Source organism: Symsagittifera roscoffensis, chromosome 5 (assembly GCF_963678635.1).
Source record: "Symsagittifera roscoffensis chromosome 5, txSymRosc1.1, whole genome shotgun sequence".
Classification (NCBI taxonomy): domain Eukaryota; kingdom Metazoa; phylum Xenacoelomorpha; order Acoela; family Convolutidae; genus Symsagittifera; species Symsagittifera roscoffensis.
The window spans coordinates 14,951,648-14,970,347 of record NC_087066.1 but is presented as its reverse complement, the minus strand read 5'-3'; the positions used below and the strand labels follow the sequence as shown (position 1 = coordinate 14,970,347).

The 18,700-nt window shown below is 35.6% G+C and overlaps 1 protein-coding gene and 17 non-coding genes across 18 annotated transcripts in view; 1 reads left to right on the top strand and 17 right to left on the bottom strand.

The window, feature by feature from the left end:
• The window catches only part of LOC134846617 (uncharacterized), a gene marked incomplete in the record, with an annotated part of 112,073 nt that overhangs the window by 70,053 nt on the left and 23,320 nt on the right, over positions 1-18,700 (top strand).
• Positions 604-675, bottom strand: Trnac-gca (transfer RNA cysteine (anticodon GCA)). Its single transcript has one exon. It is a non-coding gene; the product is annotated as a tRNA-Cys (tRNA).
• Trnac-gca (transfer RNA cysteine (anticodon GCA)) lies at positions 1,301-1,372 on the bottom strand. The gene has a single exon. It is a non-coding gene; the product is annotated as a tRNA-Cys (tRNA).
• Trnac-gca (transfer RNA cysteine (anticodon GCA)) lies at positions 1,996-2,067 on the bottom strand. Its single transcript has one exon. It is a non-coding gene; the product is annotated as a tRNA-Cys (tRNA).
• Trnac-gca (transfer RNA cysteine (anticodon GCA)) lies at positions 2,694-2,765 on the bottom strand. The gene has a single exon. It is a non-coding gene; the product is annotated as a tRNA-Cys (tRNA).
• Trnas-gcu (transfer RNA serine (anticodon GCU)) lies at positions 5,262-5,333 on the bottom strand. The gene has a single exon. It is a non-coding gene; the product is annotated as a tRNA-Ser (tRNA).
• On the bottom strand, positions 5,964-6,034 carry Trnac-aca (transfer RNA cysteine (anticodon ACA)). The gene has a single exon. It is a non-coding gene; the product is annotated as a tRNA-Cys (tRNA).
• On the bottom strand, positions 6,497-6,568 carry Trnas-gga (transfer RNA serine (anticodon GGA)). Its single transcript has one exon. It is a non-coding gene; the product is annotated as a tRNA-Ser (tRNA).
• On the bottom strand, positions 7,201-7,274 carry Trnac-aca (transfer RNA cysteine (anticodon ACA)). The gene has a single exon. It is a non-coding gene; the product is annotated as a tRNA-Cys (tRNA).
• Trnac-gca (transfer RNA cysteine (anticodon GCA)) lies at positions 7,912-7,983 on the bottom strand. Its single transcript has one exon. It is a non-coding gene; the product is annotated as a tRNA-Cys (tRNA).
• Positions 8,625-8,696, bottom strand: Trnac-gca (transfer RNA cysteine (anticodon GCA)). Its single transcript has one exon. It is a non-coding gene; the product is annotated as a tRNA-Cys (tRNA).
• Trnac-aca (transfer RNA cysteine (anticodon ACA)) lies at positions 9,328-9,401 on the bottom strand. Its single transcript has one exon. It is a non-coding gene; the product is annotated as a tRNA-Cys (tRNA).
• On the bottom strand, positions 11,455-11,526 carry Trnac-gca (transfer RNA cysteine (anticodon GCA)). Its single transcript has one exon. It is a non-coding gene; the product is annotated as a tRNA-Cys (tRNA).
• Positions 12,142-12,213, bottom strand: Trnac-gca (transfer RNA cysteine (anticodon GCA)). The gene has a single exon. It is a non-coding gene; the product is annotated as a tRNA-Cys (tRNA).
• Trnac-gca (transfer RNA cysteine (anticodon GCA)) lies at positions 13,354-13,425 on the bottom strand. The gene has a single exon. It is a non-coding gene; the product is annotated as a tRNA-Cys (tRNA).
• On the bottom strand, positions 14,052-14,123 carry Trnac-gca (transfer RNA cysteine (anticodon GCA)). Its single transcript has one exon. It is a non-coding gene; the product is annotated as a tRNA-Cys (tRNA).
• Positions 14,755-14,826, bottom strand: Trnac-gca (transfer RNA cysteine (anticodon GCA)). Its single transcript has one exon. It is a non-coding gene; the product is annotated as a tRNA-Cys (tRNA).
• Positions 17,038-17,109, bottom strand: Trnac-gca (transfer RNA cysteine (anticodon GCA)). The gene has a single exon. It is a non-coding gene; the product is annotated as a tRNA-Cys (tRNA).

Below are 18,700 nucleotides of genomic sequence, written 5' to 3'. Positions count from 1 at the left end.
TTTTAGAGTTCCATCATAAATTATACCCTTTCTCTTCGCTTTCACTTCGTTCAAAAATTCAGTTTTTCTGTCCAAATTTAATACTTTCCAAATTAAAAAATTTTACTTGAAGCTTTTTGTTTTCAAGCTTGCGCCCGTGCTTCAGTTTCAGGTGATAAGTTACACACGATTTCGCTCCGCTGACCTCTCGGTCTTCTGTTGAATTCGCTGCCAGTGAGCTATACTAATGTAATGTTGGTTGGGATTAATCAATGTCGAAGAAAAGTGACAACAGTTTCGTATTTCTTCGTTTTCATTTTTTCCGTGAAAACATTTTTTTGTCCAAGTTTGGTACTTTCGAAATCAAAAAAGTTCGATCGAATTGTTTATATTTATATCTTGCGTTTGTGTTACACCTTGCGGTGATAATGTACACACGGATTCAATCGGCGTATCTCTTAAACTGCACTCGCATTCTTCACCAGCCAGACCCGTTAGTGGAAGTTGCAATTTTGTATTATCTAACAGCAGTCTTAAAACATTTCAGTTTTTTTTTTAGAACTCAATGTGTTTGTCCAAATTTGATAGATTTGCATTAATAATAAGTTCGAGCTTCAATTTGTTAGGGGACACTCGGATTCGAACCTAGGACCTCTCGATCTGCAGTCGAATGCTCTACCACTGAGCTATATCCCCGCAACGGTGTTAATGAGTAATAACTTTTAGATTTTTTTCATAAACTGTTCCCGTTCTCTTCGTTTTCAATTCATTCAACCATTCAGTTTTTCTACCCAAATTTGAAACTTTCAAAATCCAAAAAGTTTGGTTGAAGCTTTTTGTTTGAAGCTTGCGTCCGTGCTTCAGTTTCAGGTGATAAGTTGTACACGATTTTGCTCCGCTGACCTCTCGATCTGCCGTTGAATTCTCTGCCAGTGAGATATACTGATGTTGGTTAAGATTAATAAATGTTAAACAAAAGTGACAGTTTCTTTTTTCTTCGTTTTCATTTCTTTCATGTATTCAATTTTTTGTCCAAGTTTGGTAATTTCGAAATCAGAAAAGTTCGATCGAATTGTTTAGATTTATATCTTGCGTTTGTGTTGCACTTTGCGGTGATAAGGTACACACGGATTCAATCAGTGAATCTCTTGAACTGCACTCGCATTCTTCACCACTGAGCCAGACCCGTTAGTGGAAGTTGCAATTTTGTATTATCTAACAGCAGTCATAAAACATTTCAGTTTCTTTTTTTTTAGAATTCAATGTGTTTGTCCAAATTTGATAGATTTGCATAAATAAAAAGTTCGAGCTTCAATTTGTTAGGGGATACTCGGATTCCAACCAAGGACCTCTCGATCTGCAGTCGAATGCTCTACCACTGAGCTATATCCCCGCAACGGTATTAATGATAATAACTTTTAGATTTTTTTCATAAATTGTTCCCGTTCTCTTCGTTTTCAATTCATTCAACCATTCAGTTTTTCTACCCAATTCTGAAACTTTCAAAATCGAAAAAGTTTGATTGAAGCTTTTTCTTTGAAGCTTGCGTCCGTGCTTCAGTTTCAGGTGATAAGTTGTACACGATTTTGCTCCGCTGACCTCTCGATCTGCCGTTGAATTCTCTGCCAGTGAGATATACTAATGTTGGTTAGGATTAATAAATGTCAAACAAAAGTGACAGTTTCTTTTTTCTTCGTTTTCATTTCTTTCATGTATTCAATTTTTTGTCCAAGTTTGGTAATTTCGAAATCAAAAAAGTTCGATCGAATTGTTTATATTTATATCTTGCGTTTGTGTTGCACCTTGCGAGATAATGTACACACGGATTCAATCAGCGTATCTCTTAAACTGCACGCGCATTCTTCACCACTGAGCCAGACCCGTTAGTGGAAGTTGCAATTTTGTATTATCTAACAGCAGTCTTAAAACATTTCAGTTTCTTTTTTTTTAGAATTCAATGTGTTTGTCCAAATTTGATAGATTTGCGTAAATAATAAGTTCGAGCTTCAATTTGTTAGGGGACACTCGGATTCGAACCAAGGACCTCTCGATCTGCAGTCGAATGCTCTACCAATGAGCTATATCCCCGCAACTGTATGAATGATAATAACTTTTAGATTTTTTTCATAAATTGTTCCCGTTCTCTTCGTTTTCAATTCATTCAACCATTCAGTTTTTCTACCCAATTCTGAAACTTTCAAAATCGAAAAAGTTTGATTGAAGCTTTTTCTTTGAAGCTTGCGCCCGTGCTTCAGTTTCAGGTGATAAGTTGTACACGATTTTGCTCCGCTGACCTCTCGATCTGCTGTTGAATTCTCTGCCAATGAGATATACTAATGTTGGCTAGGATTGATAAATGTTAAACAAAAGTGACAACAGTTTCTTTTTTCTTCGTTTTCATTTCTTTCATGTATTAGTTTTTTTGTCCGAGTTTGGTAATTTCGAAATCAGAAAAAGTTCGATCGAATTGTTTAGATTTATATTTTGCGTTTGTGTTGCACTTTGCAGTGATAAGGTACACACGGATTCAATCAGCGTATCTCTTAAACTGCGCTCGCATTCTTCACCACTGAGCCAGACCCGTTCGTGGAAGTTGCAATTTTGTATTATCTAACAGCAGTCTTTAAACATTTCAGTTTTTTTTTCAAAACTTCAAGGTGTTTGTCCAAGTTCGATAGATTTGTATAAAAAAGAAGTTCGATCTGCAAAAAGTTAGGCGACACTCGGATTCGAACCAAGGACCTCTCGATCTGCAGTCGAATGCTCTACCACTGAGCTTTATCACCGCAATAGTAAGCATGTGTAATAGTTTTTAGAGTTCCATCATAAATTATACCCTTTCTCTTCGTTTTCACTTCGTTCAAAATTTCATTTTCTCTGTCCAAATTTGATAATTTCTCAATCAAAAAATCGATTGAATTGAGTTATTTTATTCCTTTTTGAGGTCTTGAAAAATCAGTAATTTTCCTACCTATGTTTACTTTTCGATTGTTCAAATAGTAGTCAAAAATTGATTCCTTTTGTCCTTTTTAGTTTAGCCAAAGAAATGGTTCTAAAATTTTTTTTTGATATTGATTTCAACTAATTTTGAGATGTCAAACTTTTTTTCCATGTTTCATACTTTCGCAAGAAAACAAAAGATTTGGAAGCTTCATGTATTAGGTGACATTTGGATGCGAACTAAGGATCTCTCGGACTGTTGCCAAATGCTTCACCACTGAGCTATATCACTTTATAATTGTTCAGGAGTAATATTGTTTATATAATATTCGAAAAAATTCGTCTTCTTTTCTGTTTTTCGAAAATATATTATTTTCTTACGATTTTGATACTTTTGAAATCCAAAAGTTTGGTTGAAGCTTTTTGTTTTAAAGGTTGCGTCCGTGCTTCAGTTTCAGGTGATAGGTTACACACGATTTTGTTCCGCTGACCTCTCGATCTGCTGTTGAATTCTCTACCACTCAGTTGTACTACCTGAATGTTGGTTAGGAGTACTAATTTGTAAAGAACAGTAACAAAAATTTCCTTGCTTGCTTTGTTTCATATTTTCACTTTTTTGTCCAAGTTTGATACTTTCGGAATCAGAAAAGTTCGATGGAATTGTTTAGAATTAGATCTTGCGTTTGTGTTGCCTAGAATCATAGCTTGTGTTCAACTCGCGTACCTCTCTTACTGCAGTCGCATTCTTTACCACTGAGCCACATCAAGGTATTGTAAGTTGCAATTTTTTATTATCTAACAGCAATGCAAAACGTTTCAGTTTCTTTTTTTCTAGAATTCAAGGTGTTTGTCCAAATTTGATAGAACTGCATGAAAAAGAAGTTCGAGCTTCAATTGGTTAGAGTAGACTTGGATTCGAAACAAGGTCCTCTCGATCTGCAGTCAAATGGTCTACCACTGAGCTATTTGCCCGCAGTGTTTAAAATGAGTAATAATTTTTAGATTTTCTTCATAAATTCTTCCCTTTCTCTTTGTTTTCAGTTCGTTCAAAAATTCAGTTTTTCTATCCAAATTTGAGACTTTCAAAATCAAAAAACTTTGATTGAAGCTTTTTGTTTTGAAGTTTGCGTCCGTGCTTCAGTTTCAGATGATAAGTTATACACGATTTTGCTCCGCTGACCTCTCGATCTGCTGTTGAATTCTCTGCCAGTGAGCTATACTAATGTTGGTTAGGATTAATAAATGTTGAACAAAAGTGACAACAGTTTCTTTTTTCTTCCTTTTCATTTCTTTCATGAATTCATTTTTTTTGTCCAAGTTTGGTAATTTCAAAATCAGAAAAGTTCGATCGAATTGTTTAGATTTATATCTTGCGTTGTTGTTGCACCTTGCGGCGATAATGTAAACACGGATTCAATCAGCGTACCTCTTAAACTGCACTCGAATTCTTCACCACTGAGCCAGACCCGTTCGTGGAAGTTGCAATTTTGTATTATCTAACAGCAGTCTTAAAACTTTTTAGTTTCTTTTTTTTTAGAATTCAAGGTGTTTGTCCAAATTTGATAGATTTGCAAAAATACGAAGTTCGAGCTTCATTTTGTTAGTGGTCACTCGGATTCGAAACAAGGACTCTGCAGTCGGTCTGCAGTCGATTCGATCTGCAGTCGGATTCGATCTGCAGTCGAATGCTCTACCACTGAGCTATATCCCCGCATCGGTATAAATGAGTAATAACTTTTAAATTTTTTCATAGTTTGTTACCTTTCTCTTCGTTTTCACTTCGTTCAAAAATTCAGTTTTTCTGTCCAAATTAATACTTTCCAAATTAAAAAATTTTGCTTGAAGCTTTTTGTTTTGAAGCTTGCGCCCGTGCTTCAGTTTCAGGTGATAAGTTACACACGATTTTGCTCCGCTGACGTCTCGGTCTTCTGTTGAATTCGCTGACAGTGAGCAATACTAATGTAATGTTGGTTAGGATTTATCAATGTCGAAGAAAAGTGACAACAGTTTCGTTTTTCTTCGTTTTCATTTTTTCCGTGAAAACATTTTTTTGTCCAAGTTTGGTACTTTCGAAATCAAAAAAGTTCGATCGAATTGTTTAGATTTATATCTTGCGTTTGTGTTGCACCTTGCGGTGATAATGTACACACGGATTCAATCAGCGTACCTCTTAAACTGCACTCGCATTCTTCACAACTGAGCCAGAACCGTTCGTGGAAGTTGCAATTTTGTATTATCTAACAGCAGTCTTAAAACTTTTCAGTTTCTTTTTTTTAGAATTCAAGGTGTTTGTCCAAACTTGATAGATTTGCATAAATACGAAGTTCGAGCTTCAATTTATTAGGGGACACTCGGATTCGAAACAAGGATCTCTCGATCAGCAGTCGAATGCTCCACCACTGAACTATATCCCCGCATCGGCAATAATGAGTAATAACTTTTAGATTTTTTCATAATTTGTTACCTTTCTCTTCGTTTTCACTTCGTTCAAAAATTCAGTTTTTCTGTCCAAATTCAATACTTTGCAAATTAAAAAAGTTTGCTGGAAGCTTTTTGTTTTGAAGATTGCGCCCGTGCTTCAGTTTCAGGTGATAAGTTATACACGATTTCGCTCCGCTGACCTCTCGGTCTTCTGTTGAGTTCGCTGCCAGTGAGCTATACTAATGTTGTTTAGGATTAATAAATGTTGAACAAAAGTGACAACAGTTTCTTTTTTCTTCGTTTTCATTTCTTTCATGTATTCATTTTTTTGTCCAAGTTTGGTAATTTTGAAATCAGAAAAGTTCGATCGAATTGTTTAGATGTATATCTTGCGTTTTTGTTGCACTTTGCGGTGATAAGGTACACACGCATTCAATCAGCGTATTTTTTAAACTGCACTTGCATTTTTTACCACTGAGCCAGATCCCGTTCGTTGAAGTTGCAATTCTATATTATCTAACAGCAGTGCAAAAACGTGTCATTTTCTTTTTTCTCTAGAACTCAAGGTGTTTGTCCCAATTTGATAGATTTGCATTAAAAAAAGGTTCGAGCTTCAGTTTGCAAGTTGACACTCGGATTCGAACCAAGGACCTCTCAATCTGTAGTCGAATGCTCTACCACTAAGCTATATCCCCGCAATGGTTAATGTGAGTTATATTTGTTTAGATTTTCTTCATAAATTGTTCCCTTTCTCTTTGTTTTCGTTTCGTTCAATAATTCAGTTTTTCTGTCCAAATTTGATACTCTCAAAAATAAAAAAGTTTGGTTGAAGCTTTTTGTTTTGAAGCTTGCATCCGTGCTTCAGTTTCAGGTTATAAGTTACACACGATTTCGCTCCGCTGACCTCTCGATCTGCTGTTGAATTCTCTGCCAGTGAGCTATACTAATTTGATGTTGGTTAGGATTATTAAGTGTTGAGGAAAAGTGACAGTAGTTTCTTTGCCTTAGTTTTCATTTCTTTCATGAATTCATTCTTTTGTCCAAATTATCTAACAGCAGTCTAAAAACATTTCAATTTCTTTTTTTTTTAGAATTCAAGGTGTTTGTCCAAATTTGATAGATTTGCATAAATAATAAATTCGAGCTTCAATTTGTTAGGGGACACTCGGATTGGAACCAAGGACCTCTCGATCTCCAGTCGAATGCTCTACCACTGAGCTATATCCCAGCAACGGTATTAATGAGTAATAACTTTAAGATTTTTTTCATAAATTGTTCCCTTTCTCTTTGTTTTCACTTCGTTCAACAACTCAGTTTTTCTGTCCGAATTTAATACTTTCCAAAGTTAAAAAGTTTGCTGGAAATTTTTTGTTTTGAAGCTTGCGCCCGTGCTTCAGTTTCAGGTGATATGTTACACACGTCCTCGCTCCGCTGACCTCTCGGTCTTCTGTTAAATTCTCTGCCAGTGAGCTATACTAATGTAATGATGGTTAGGATTAATAAATGTCGAAGAAAAGTGCCAACAGTTTCTTTTTTCTTCGTTTTAATTTTTTTCATGAATTCATTGTTTTGTCCAAGTTTGGTACTTTCGAAATCAGAAAAGTTCGATCGAAGTGTTTAGATTTATATCTTGCATTTGTGTTGCACTTTGCGGTGATAAGGTACACATGGATTCAATCAGCGTATCTTTTAAACTGCACTCGCATTCTTTACCACTGAGCCAGATCCCGTTCGTTGAAGTTGCAATTCTATATTATCTAACAGCAGTGCAAAAACGTGTCATTTTCTTTTTTCTCTAGAACCCAAGGTGTTTGTCCCAATTTAATAGATTTGCATAAAAAAAAGGTTCGAGCTTCTATTTGCTATTTGACACTCGGATTCGAACCAAGGACCTCTCAATCTGTAGTCGAATGCTCTACCACTAAGCTATATCCCGGCACTGGTTAATGTGAGTTATATTTTTTTTAGATTTTCTTCATAAATTGTTCCCTTTCTCTTTGTTTTCGTTTCGTTCAATAATTCAGTTTTTCTGTCCAAATTTGATACTCTCAAAATCAAAAAAGTTTGGTTGAAGCTTTTTGTTTTGAAGCTTGCATCCGTGCTTCAGTTTCAGGTGATAAGTTACACACGATTTCGCTCCGCTGACCTCTCGATCTGCTGTTGAATTCTCTGCCAGTGAGCTATACTAATTTGATGTTGGTTATGATTAATTAGTGTTGAGGAAAAGTGACAGTAGTTTCTTTGCCTTAGTTTTCTTTTCTTTCATGAATTCATTCTTTTGTCCAAATTTGGTACTTTCGAAGTCAGAAAAGTTCGATCCAATTGTTTAGATTTATATCTTGCGTTTGTGTTGCTCTTTGCGGTGATAATGTACACACGGATTCAATCAGCGTACCTCTTAAACTGCACTCGCATTCTTCACCACTGAGCCAGACCCGTTCGTGGAAGTTGCAATTTTGTATTATCTAACAGCAGTCTTAAAACTTTTCAGTTTCTTTTTTTTTAGAATTCAAGGTGTTTGTCCAAATTTGATAGATTTGCATAAATACGAAGTTCGAGCTTCAATTTGTTAGGGGACACTCGGATTTGAAACAAGGACCTCTCGATCTGCAGTCGAATGCTCTACCACTGAGCTATATCCCCGCATCGGAATTATTGAGTAATAAATTTAAGATTTTTTCAGAATTTGTTACCTTTCTCTTCGTTTTCACTTCGTTCAAAAATTCAGTTTTTCTGTCTAAATTCAATACTTTCCAAATTAAAAAAGTTTGCTTGAAGCTTTTTGTTTTGAAGATTGCGCCCGTGCTTCAGTTTCAGGTGATAAGTTACACACGATTTCGTTCTGCTGACCTCTCGGTATTCTGTTGAATTCGCTGCCAGTGAGCTATACTAATGTAATGTTGGTTAGGATTAATCAATGTCGAAGAAAAGTGACAACAGTTTCCTTTTTCTTCGTTTTCATTTTTTTCATGTATTCATTTTTTTGTCCAAGTTATGTAATTTCGAAATCAGAAAAGTTCGATCGAATTGTTTAGATTTTTATCTTGCGTTTTTATTGCACTTTGCGGTTTGTGATTTTTATAAGGTACACACGGATTCAATCAGCGAATCTCTTAAACTGCACTCGCATTCTTCACCGCTGAGCCAGACCCGTTCGTGGAAGTTGCAATTTTGTATTGTCTAACAGCAGTCTTAAAACCTTTCAGTTTTTTTTTCAAGACTTCAAGGTGTTTGTCCAAGTTCGGTAGATTTGTATAAAAAAGAAATTCGATCTGCAATAAGTTAGGGGACACTCGGATTCGATCCAAGGACCTCTCGATCTGCAGTCAAATGCTCTACCACTGAGCTATATCCCCGCAGCGATATAATTGAGTAATAACTTTAAGATTTTTTTCATAAATTGTTCCCTTTCTCTTTGTTTTCACTTCGTTCAAAAATTCAGTTTTTCTGTCCAAATTTAATACTTTCCAAATTTAAAAAGTTTGCTTGAAGCTTTTTGTTTTGAAGCTTGCGCCCGTGCTTCAGTTTCAGGTGATAAGTTACACACAATTTTGCTCCGCTGACCTCTCGGTCTTCTGTTGAATTCTCTGCCAGTGAGCTATACTAATGTAATTTTGGTTAGGATTAATAAATGTCGAAGAAAAGTGCCAACAGTTTCTTTTTTCTTCGTTTTCATTTTTTTCATGAATTCATTTTTTTGTTCAAGTTTGGTACTTTTGAAATCAGAAAAGTTCGATCGAAGTGTTTAGATTTATATCTTGCGTTTGTGTTGCACTTTGCGGTGATAAGGTACACACGGATTCAATCAGCGTATTTTTTAAACTGCACTCGCATTCTTTACCACTGAGCCAGATCCCGTTCGTTGAAGTTGCAATTCTATATTATCTAACAGCAGTGCAAAAACGTGTCATTTTCTTTTTTCTCTAGAATTCAAGGTGTTTGTCTCAATTTGATAGATTTGCATAAAAAAAGGTTCGAGCTTCAATTTGCTAATTGACACTCGGATTCGAACCAAGGACCTCTCAATCTGTAGTCGAATGCTCTACCACTAAGCTATATCCCCGCAATGGTTACTGTTAGTTATATTTTTTTAGATTTTCTTCATAAATTGTTCCCTTTCTCTTTGTTTTCGTTTCGTTCAATAATTCAGTTTTTCTGTCCAAATTTGATACTCTCAAAATCAAAAAAGTTTGGTTGAAGCTTTTTGTTTTGAAGCTTGCATCCGTGCTTCAGTTTCAGGTGATAAGTTAGACACGATTTCGCTCCGCTGACCTCTCGATCTGCTGTTGAATTCTCTGCCAGTGAGCTATACTTATGTAATGTTGGTTAGGATTAATAAATGTAGAACAAAAGTGATAACAGTTTCTTTTTTTCTCCGTTTTCATTTCTTTCATGATTTCATTTTTTTGTTCAAGTTTGGTATTTTCGAAATCAGGAAAGTTCGATCGAATTGTTTAGAATTGTATCTTGCGTTTGTGTTGCACTTTGCGGTGATAAGGTACACACGGATTCAATCAGCGTATCTTTTAAACTGCACTCGCATTCTTTACCACTGAGCCAGATCCCTTTCGTTGAAGTTGCAATACTATATTATCTAACAATAGTGCAAAAACGTGTCAGTTTCTTTTTTCTCTAGAATTCAAGGTGTTTGTCCCAATTTGATAGATTTGCATTAAAAAAAGGTTCGAGCTTCAATTTGCTAGTTGACACTCGGATTCGAACCAAGGAACTCTCAATCTGTAGTCAAATGCTCTACTACTAAGCTATATCCCCGCAATGGTCAATGTGAGTTATATTTTTTTAGATTTTCTTCATAAATTGTTCCCTTTCTCTTTGTTTTCGTTTCGTTCAATAATTCAGTTTTTCTGTTCAAATTTGATACTCTCAAAATCAAAAAAGTTTGGTTGAAGCTTTTTGTTTTGAAGCTTGCATCCGAGCTTCAGTTTCAGGTGATAAGTTAGACACGATTTCGCTCCGCTGACCTCTCGATCTGCTGTTGAATTCTCTGCCAGTGAGCTATACTAATGTAATGTTGGTTAGGATTAATAAATGTAGAACAAAAGTGACAACAGTTTCTTTTTTTCTTCGTTTTCATTTCTTTCATGATTTCATTTTTTGTCTTGGTTTTTTCGAAATCACAAGTTTGGTTTTTTCGAAATCAGAAAAGTTCGATCGAATTGTTTAGATTTATATCTTGCGTTTGTGTTGCACTTTGCTGTGATAAGGTACACACGGATTCAATCAGCGTATCTCTTCAACTGCACTCGCATTCTTTACCACTGAGCCAGATCCCGTGCGTTGAAGTTGCAATTCTAAATTATCTAACAGCAGTGCAAAAACGTGTCAGTTTCTTTTTTCTCTAGAATTCAAGGTGTTTGTCCCAATTTGATAGATTTGCATAAAAACTAAGTTCGAGCTTCAATTTGTTAGGTGACATTCGGATTTGAACCAAGGACGTCTCAATCTGTAGTGCAATGCTCTACCACTAAGCTATATCCCCGCAACGGTAATTGTGAGTAATAGTTTTTTCAGATTTTATTCATAAATTGTTCCCTCTCTCGTTGTTTTCGTTTCGTTCAAAAATTCAGTTTTTGAAACTTTCAAAATCAAAACAGTTTGGTTGAAGCTTTTTGTTTTGAAGCTTGCGTTCGTGCTTCAGTTTCAAGTGATAAGTTACACACGATTTCGCTCCGCTGACCTCTCGATCTGCTGTTGAGTTCTCTGCCAGTGAGTTATACTAATTTGCTGTTGGTTACGATTAATAAGTGTTGAGGAAAAGTGACAACAGTTTCCTTTTTCTTCGTTTTCATTTTTTTCATGAATTCATTTTTTGTCCAAGTTTCGAAATCAGAAAAGTTCGATCGAATTTTTTAGATTTATTTCTTGCGTTTGTGTTGCACTTTGCGGTTATAAGGTACACATGGATTCAATCAGCGTATCTCTTAAACTGCACTCGCGTTCTTTACCACTGAGCCAGACCCATTCTGGGAAGTTGCAATTTTGTATTGTCTAACAGCAGTCTAAAAACGTTTCAATTTATTTTTTCTAGAATTCAAGGTATTTGTCCAAATTTGATAGATTTGCTTAAATAATAAGTTCGAGGTTTAATTTGTTAGGGGACACTCGGATTCGAACCAAGGACCTCTCGATCTGCAGTCGAATGCTCTACCACTGAGCTATATCCCCGCAACAGTAGAATCGAGTAATAGTTTTAAGTTTTTATTCATAAATTGTTCCCGTTCTCTTCGTTTTCAATTCATTCAACAATTCAGTTTTTCTGCCCAAATTTGTTACTTCCAAAATCAAAAATTTTGGATGAAATTTTTGTTTTGAAGCTTGCCTCCGTGTTTCAGTTTCAGGAGATAAGATACACACGATTTCGCTCCGCTGACCTCTCGATCTGCTGTTTAGTTCTCTGCCAGTTATACTAATTTGCTGTTGGTTACGATTAATAAAAGTTGAGGAAAAGTGACAACAGTTTCCTTTTTCTTCGTTTTCATTTTTTTCATGAATTCATTTTTTTGTCCAAGTTTCGAAATCAGAAAAGTTCGATCGAATTGTTTAGATTTATTTCTTGCGTTTGTGTTCCACTTTGCGGTTATAAGGTACACACGGATTCAATCAGCGTATCTTTTAAACTGCACTCGCATTCTTCACCACTGAGCCAGACCCGTTCGTGGAAGTTGCAATTTTGTATTATCTAACAGCAGTCTTAAAAGTTTTCAGTTTCTTTTTTTTTAGAATTCAAGGTGTTTGTCCAAATTTGATAGATTTCCATAAATAATAAGTTCGAGGTTTAATTGGGGACACTCGGGTTCGAACCATGGACCTCTCGATCTGCAGTCGAATGCTCTACCACTGAGCTATAACCCCGCAAACGTAAAATTGAGTAATAAGTTTTAGATTTTATTCATAAATTGTTCCCGTTCTCTTCGTTTTCAATTCATTCAACAATTCAATTTTTCTGCCCCAATTCGTTACTTCCAAAATCAAAAATTTTGGATTAAATTTTTTGTTTTGAAGCTTGCGTTCGTGTTTCAGTTTCAGGAGATAAGATACACACGATTTCGCTCCGCTGACCTCTCGATCTGCTGTTTAGTTCTCTGCCAGTAAGTTATACTAATGTTGGTTAGGATTAATAAATGTTGAACAAAATCGACAACAGTTTCTTTTTTCTTCGTTTTCATTTCTTTCATGTATTCATTTTTTCGTCCAAGTTTGGTAATTTCGAAATCAGAAAAGTTCGATCGAATTGTTTAGATTTATATCTTGCGTTTTTGTTGCATTTTGCGGTGATAAGGTACACACGGATTCAATCAGCGAATCTCTTAAACTGCACTCGCATTCTTCACCGCTGAGCCAGACCCGTTCGTAGAAGTTGCAATTTTGTATTATCTAACAGTTGAAATTGAGTAATAAGAATTTTTAGAATTTATTGATAAATTGTTCCCTTTCTCTTCGTTTTGACTTCATTCAAAAGTTTAGTTTTTCTATCCAAATTTTATACTCTCGAAATCAAAATTTTGGTTGAAGTTTTGAAGCTTGCGTCCGTGCTTCAGTTTCAGGTGATAAGTTACACCCGATTTCACTCCGCTGACCTCTCGATCTGCTGTTGAGTTCTCTGCCAGTGAGTTATACTAATTTGCTGTTGGTTACGACTAATAAGTGTTAAGGAAAAGTGACAACAGTTTCGTTTTTCTTCGTTTTCATTTTTTTCATGAATTCATTTTTTTGCCCAAGTTTCGAAATCAGAAATGTCCGATCGAATTGTTTAGATTTATTTCTTGCGTTTGTGTTGCACTTTGCGGTTATAAGGTACACACGGATTCAATCAGCGTATCTCTTAAACTGCGCTCGCGTTCTTTACCGCTGAGCCAAACCCATTCTGGGAAGTTGCAATTTTGTATTGTCTAACAGCAGTCTAAAAACGTTTCAATTTTTTTTCTACAATTTAAGGTATTTGTCCAAATTTGATAGATTTGCATAAATAATAACTTCGAGGTTTAATTTGTTAGGGAACACTCGGATTCGAACCAAGGACCTCTCGATCTGCAGTCGAATGCTCTACCACTGAGCTATATCCCCGCAACCTTAGAATTGAGTAATAATTTTTAGATTTTATTCATAAATTGTTCCCGTTCTCTTCGTTTTCACTTCATTCAACAATTCAGTTTTTCCGCCCAAATTCGATACTTTCAAAATCAAAAAAGTTTGGATGAAGCTTTTTGTTTTGAAGCTTGCGTCCGTGCTTCAGTTTCAAGTGATAAGTTACACACGATTTCGCTCCGCTGACCTCTCGATCTGCTGTTGAGTTCTCTGCCAGTGAGTTATACTAATTTGCTGTTGGTTATGATTAAAAAGTGTTGAGGAAAAGTGACAACAGTTTCCTTTTTCTTCGTTTTCATTTTTTTCATGAATTCATTTTTTTTGTCCAAGTATGGAAATCAGAAAAGTTCGATCGAATTCTTTAGATTTATTTCTTGCGTTTGTGTTGCACTTTGCGGTTATAAGGTACACACGGATTCAATCATCGTATCTCTTAAACTGCACTCGCGTTCTTTACCACTGAGCCAGACCCATTCTGGGAAGTTGCAATTTTGTATTGTCTAACAGCAGTCTAAAAACGTTTCACTTTCTTTTTTCTAGAATTCAAGGTATTTGTCCAAATTTGATAGATTTGCATAAATAATAATTTCGAGCTTTAATTTGTTAGGGGACCTTCGGATTCGAACCAAGGACCTCTCGATCTGCAGTCGAATGCTCTACCACTGAGCTATATCCCCGCAAACGTTGAATTGAGTAATAATTTTTAGATTTTATTCATAAATTGTTCCCAATCTCGTCGTTTTCAATTCATTCAACAATTCAGTTTTTCTGCCCAAATTCGCTACTTCCAAAATCAAAAATTTTGGATGAAACTTTTTGTTTTGAAGCTTGCGTCCGTGTTTCAGTTTCAGGAAATAAGATACACACGATTTCGCTCCGCTGACCTCGATCTGCTGTTGAAATCTGTGCCAGTGAGCTTTACTAATATGATGTTGGTTAGGATTAATAAGTGTTGAGGAAAAGTGACAACAGTTTTTTTTTTCTTCGTTTTCATTTCTTTCATGAATTCATTCTTTTCGTCAAGTTGGGTACTTTCGAAATCAGAAAAAATCGATCGAATTGTTTAGATTTATAACTTGCGTTTGTGTTGCACTTTGCGGTGATAAGGTACACACGGATTCAATCAGCGTATCTCTTAAACTGCACTCGCATTCTTTACCACTGAGCCAGATCCCGTTCGTGGAAGTTGCAATTCTAAATTATCTAACAACAGTGCAAAAACGTGTCAGTTTCTTTTTTCTAGAATTCAAGGTATTTGTCCAAATTGGATAGATTTGCATAAATAATAAGTTCGAGCTTTAATTTGTTAGGGGACACTCGGATTCGAACCAAGGACCTCTCGATCTGCAGTCGAATGCTCTACCACTGAGCTATATCCCCGCAAACGTTGAATTGAGTAATAATTTTTAAATTTTATTCATAAATTGTTCCCAATCTCGTCGTTTTCAATTCATTCAACAATTCAGTTTTTCTGCCCAAATTCGCTACTTCCAAAATCAAAAATTTTGGATGAAACTTTTTGTTTTGAAGCTTGCGTCCGTGTTTCAGTTTCAGGAAATAAGATACACACGATTTCGCTCCGCTGACCTCGATCTGCTGTTGAATTCTGTGCCTTTGAGCTATACTAATATGATGTTGGTTAGGATTAATAAGTGTTGAGGAAAAGTGACAACAGTTTTTTTTTTCTTCGTTTTCATTTCTTTCATGAATTCATTCTTTTCGTCAAGTTGGGTACTTTCGAAATCAGAAAAAATCGATCGAATTGTTTAGATTTATAACTTGCGTTTGTGTTGCACTTTGCGGTGATAAGGTACACACGGATTCAATCAGCGTATCTCTTAAACTGCACTCGCATTCTTTACCACTGAGCCAGATCCCGTTCGTGGAAGTTGCAATTCTAAATTATCTAACAACAGTGCAAAAACGTGTCAGTTTCTTTTTTCTCTAGAATTCAAGGTGTTTGTCCCATTTTGATAGATTTGCATAAAAAATAAGTTCGAGCTTCAATTTGCTAGGTGACACTCGGTTTCGAACCCAGGACCTCTCAAGCTGTAGTCGAATGCTGTAACACTAAGCTATATCCCACAATGGTTAATGTGAAAAATAATTTTTGTAGGTTTGCTTCATAACTTGTTCACTTTCTCTTTGTTTTCGTTTCGTACAATAATTCAGTTTTTCTGTCCAAATTTGATACTTTCAAAATCAAAACAGTTTGGTTGAAGCTTTTTGTTTTGAAGTTTGCATCCGTGCTTCAGTTTCAGGTGATAAGTTATACACGATTTCACTCCGCTGACCTCTCGATCTGCTGTTGAATTCTCTGCCAGTGAGCTATACTTATGTAATGTTGGTTAGGATTAATAAATGTAGAACAAAAGTGACAACAGTTTCTTTTTTTCTTCGTTTTCATTTCTTTCATGAATTCATTTTTTGTCCAAGTTTGGTAATTTCGAAATCAAAAAAATTCGATCGAATTGTTTAGATTTATATCTTGCGTTTTTGTTGCACTTTGCGATGATAAGGTACACACAGATTCAATCAGCAAATCTATTAAACTGCACTCGCATTCTTTACCACTGAGCCAGACCCGTTCTGGGAAGTTGCAATTTAGTATTATCTAACAGCAGTCTAAAAACGTTTCACTTTCTTTTTTCTAGAATTCAAGGTGTTTGTACAAATTTGATAGATTTGCATAAATAATAAGTTCGAGCTTCAATTTGTTAGGGGACACTGGGATTCGAACCACGGACCTCTTGATCTGCAATCTAATGCTCTACCACTGAGCTATATCCATAATAATAATTTTTGATTTTATTCATAAATTGTTCCCGTTCTCTTCGTTTTCACTTCATTCAACAATTCAGTTTTTCTGCCCAAATTCGATACTTTCAAAATTAAAAAAGTTTGGATGAAGCTTATTTTTGAAGCTTGCGTCCGTGCTTCAGTTTCAAGTGATAATATACACAGTGATAATATACACATTAATAATTTTAGATTTTATTCATAAATTGTTTCCGTTCTCTTCGTTTTCAGTTCATTCAACAATTCAGTTTTTCTGCCCAAATTCGATACTTTCAAAATCAAAAAAGTTTGGATGAAGCTTTTTTTGAAGCTTGCGTCCGTGCTTCAGTTTCAAGTGATAATATACACACGATTTCGCTCCGCTGACCTCTCGATCTGCTGTTGAGTTCTCTGCCAGTGAGCTATACTAATTTGATGTTGGTAAGGATTAATAACTGTTGAGGAAAAGTGACAACAGTTTCCTTTTTCTTCGTTATCATTTTTTTCATGAATTCATTTTTTTGTCCAAGTTTGGTACTTTCGAAGTCAGAAAAGTTTGATCGAATTGTTTAGATTTTTGTCTTGCGTGTGTGTTGCACTTTGCGGTGATAAGGTACACACAGATTCAATCAGCGTATCTCTTAAACTGCACTCGCATTCTTTACCATTGAGCCAGACCCGTTCTGGGAAGTTGCAATTTTGTATTGTCTAACAGCAGTCTAAAAACGTTTCAGTTTCTTTTTTCTAGATTTCAAGGTGTTTGTCCAAATTTGATAGATTTGCATAAATAATAAGTTCGAGCTTCAATCTGTTAGGGGACACTCGGATTCGATCCAAGGACCTATCGATCTGCAGTCCAATGCTCTGCCACTGAGCTATATCCCCGCAACGGTTGAAGTGAGTAATAATTTTTAGATTTTATTCATAAACTGTTCCCTTTCTCTTCGTTTTCACTTCGTTCAAAAATTCAGTTTTTCTGTCAAAAGTTGATACTTTCAAAATTAAAAAAATAGCTTGAAGCTTTTCGTTTTGAAGCTTGCATCCGCGCTTCAGTTTCAGGTGATAAGTTAAACACGATTTCGCTCCAGCTCAAGTGCCAACAGTTTCTTTTTTCTTCGTTTTCATTTTTTTCATGAATTCATTTTTTTGTCCAAGTTTGGTACTTTTGAAGTCAGAAAAGTTCGATCGAAGTGTTTAGATTTATATCTTGCGTTTGTGTTGCACTTTGCGGTGATAAGGTACACACGGATTCAATCAGCGTATCTTTTAAACTGCACTCGCATTCTTTACCACTGAGCCAGATCCCGTTCGTTGAAGTTGCAATTCTAAATTATCTAACAACAGTGCAAAAACGTGTCAGTTTCTTTTTTCTCTAGAATTCAAGGTGTTTGTCCCATTTTGATAGATTTGCATAAAAAATAAGTTCGAGCTTCAATTTGCTAGGTGACACTCGGTTTCGAACCAAGGACCTCTCAAGCTGTAGTCGAATGCTGTACCACTAAGCTATATCCCACAATGGTTAATGTGAGTAATAATTTTTGTAGGTTTGCTTCATAACTTGTTCACTTTCTCTTTGTTTTCGTTTCGTACAATAATTCAGTTTTTCTGTCCAAATTTGATACTTTCAAAATCAAAACAGTTTGGTTGAAGCTTTTTGTTTTGAAGTTTGCATCCGTGCTTCAGTTTCAAGTGATAATATACACAGTGATAATATACACATTAATAATTTTAGATTTTATTCATAAATTGTTCCCGTTCTCTTCGTTTTCAGTTCATTCAACAATTCAGTTTTTCTGCCCAAATTCGATACTTTCAAAATTAAAAAAGTTTGGATGAAGCTTATTTTTGAAGCTTGCGTCCGTGCTTCAGTTTCAAGTGATAATATACACAGTGATAATATACACATTAATAATTTTAGATTTTATTCATAAATTGTTCCCGTTCTCTTCGTTTTCAGTTCATTCAACAATTCGGTTTTTCTGCCCAATTTCGATACTTTCAAAATCAAAACAGTTTGGTTGAAGCTTTTTGTTTTGAAGCTTGCGTCCGTGCTTCAGTTTCAAGTGATAAGTTACACACGATTTCGCTCCGCTGACCTCTCGATCTGCTGTTGAGTTCTCTGCCAGTGAGTTATACTAATTTGCTGTTGGTTACGACTAATAAGTGTTAAGGAAAAGTGACAACAGTTTCCTTTTTCTTCTTTTTCATTTTTTTCATGAATTCATTTTTTTGTCCAAGTTTCGAAATCAGAAAAGTTCGATCGAATTGTTTAGATTTATTTCTTGCGTTTGTGTTCCACTTTGCGGTTATAAGGTACACACGGATTCAATCAGCGTATCTTTTAAACTGCACTCGCATTCTTCACCACTGAGCCAGACCCGTTCGTGGAAGTTGCAATTTTGTATTATCTAACAGCAGTCTTAAAACGTTTCAGTTTCTTTTTTTTTCTAGAATTCAAGGTGTTTGTCCAAATTTG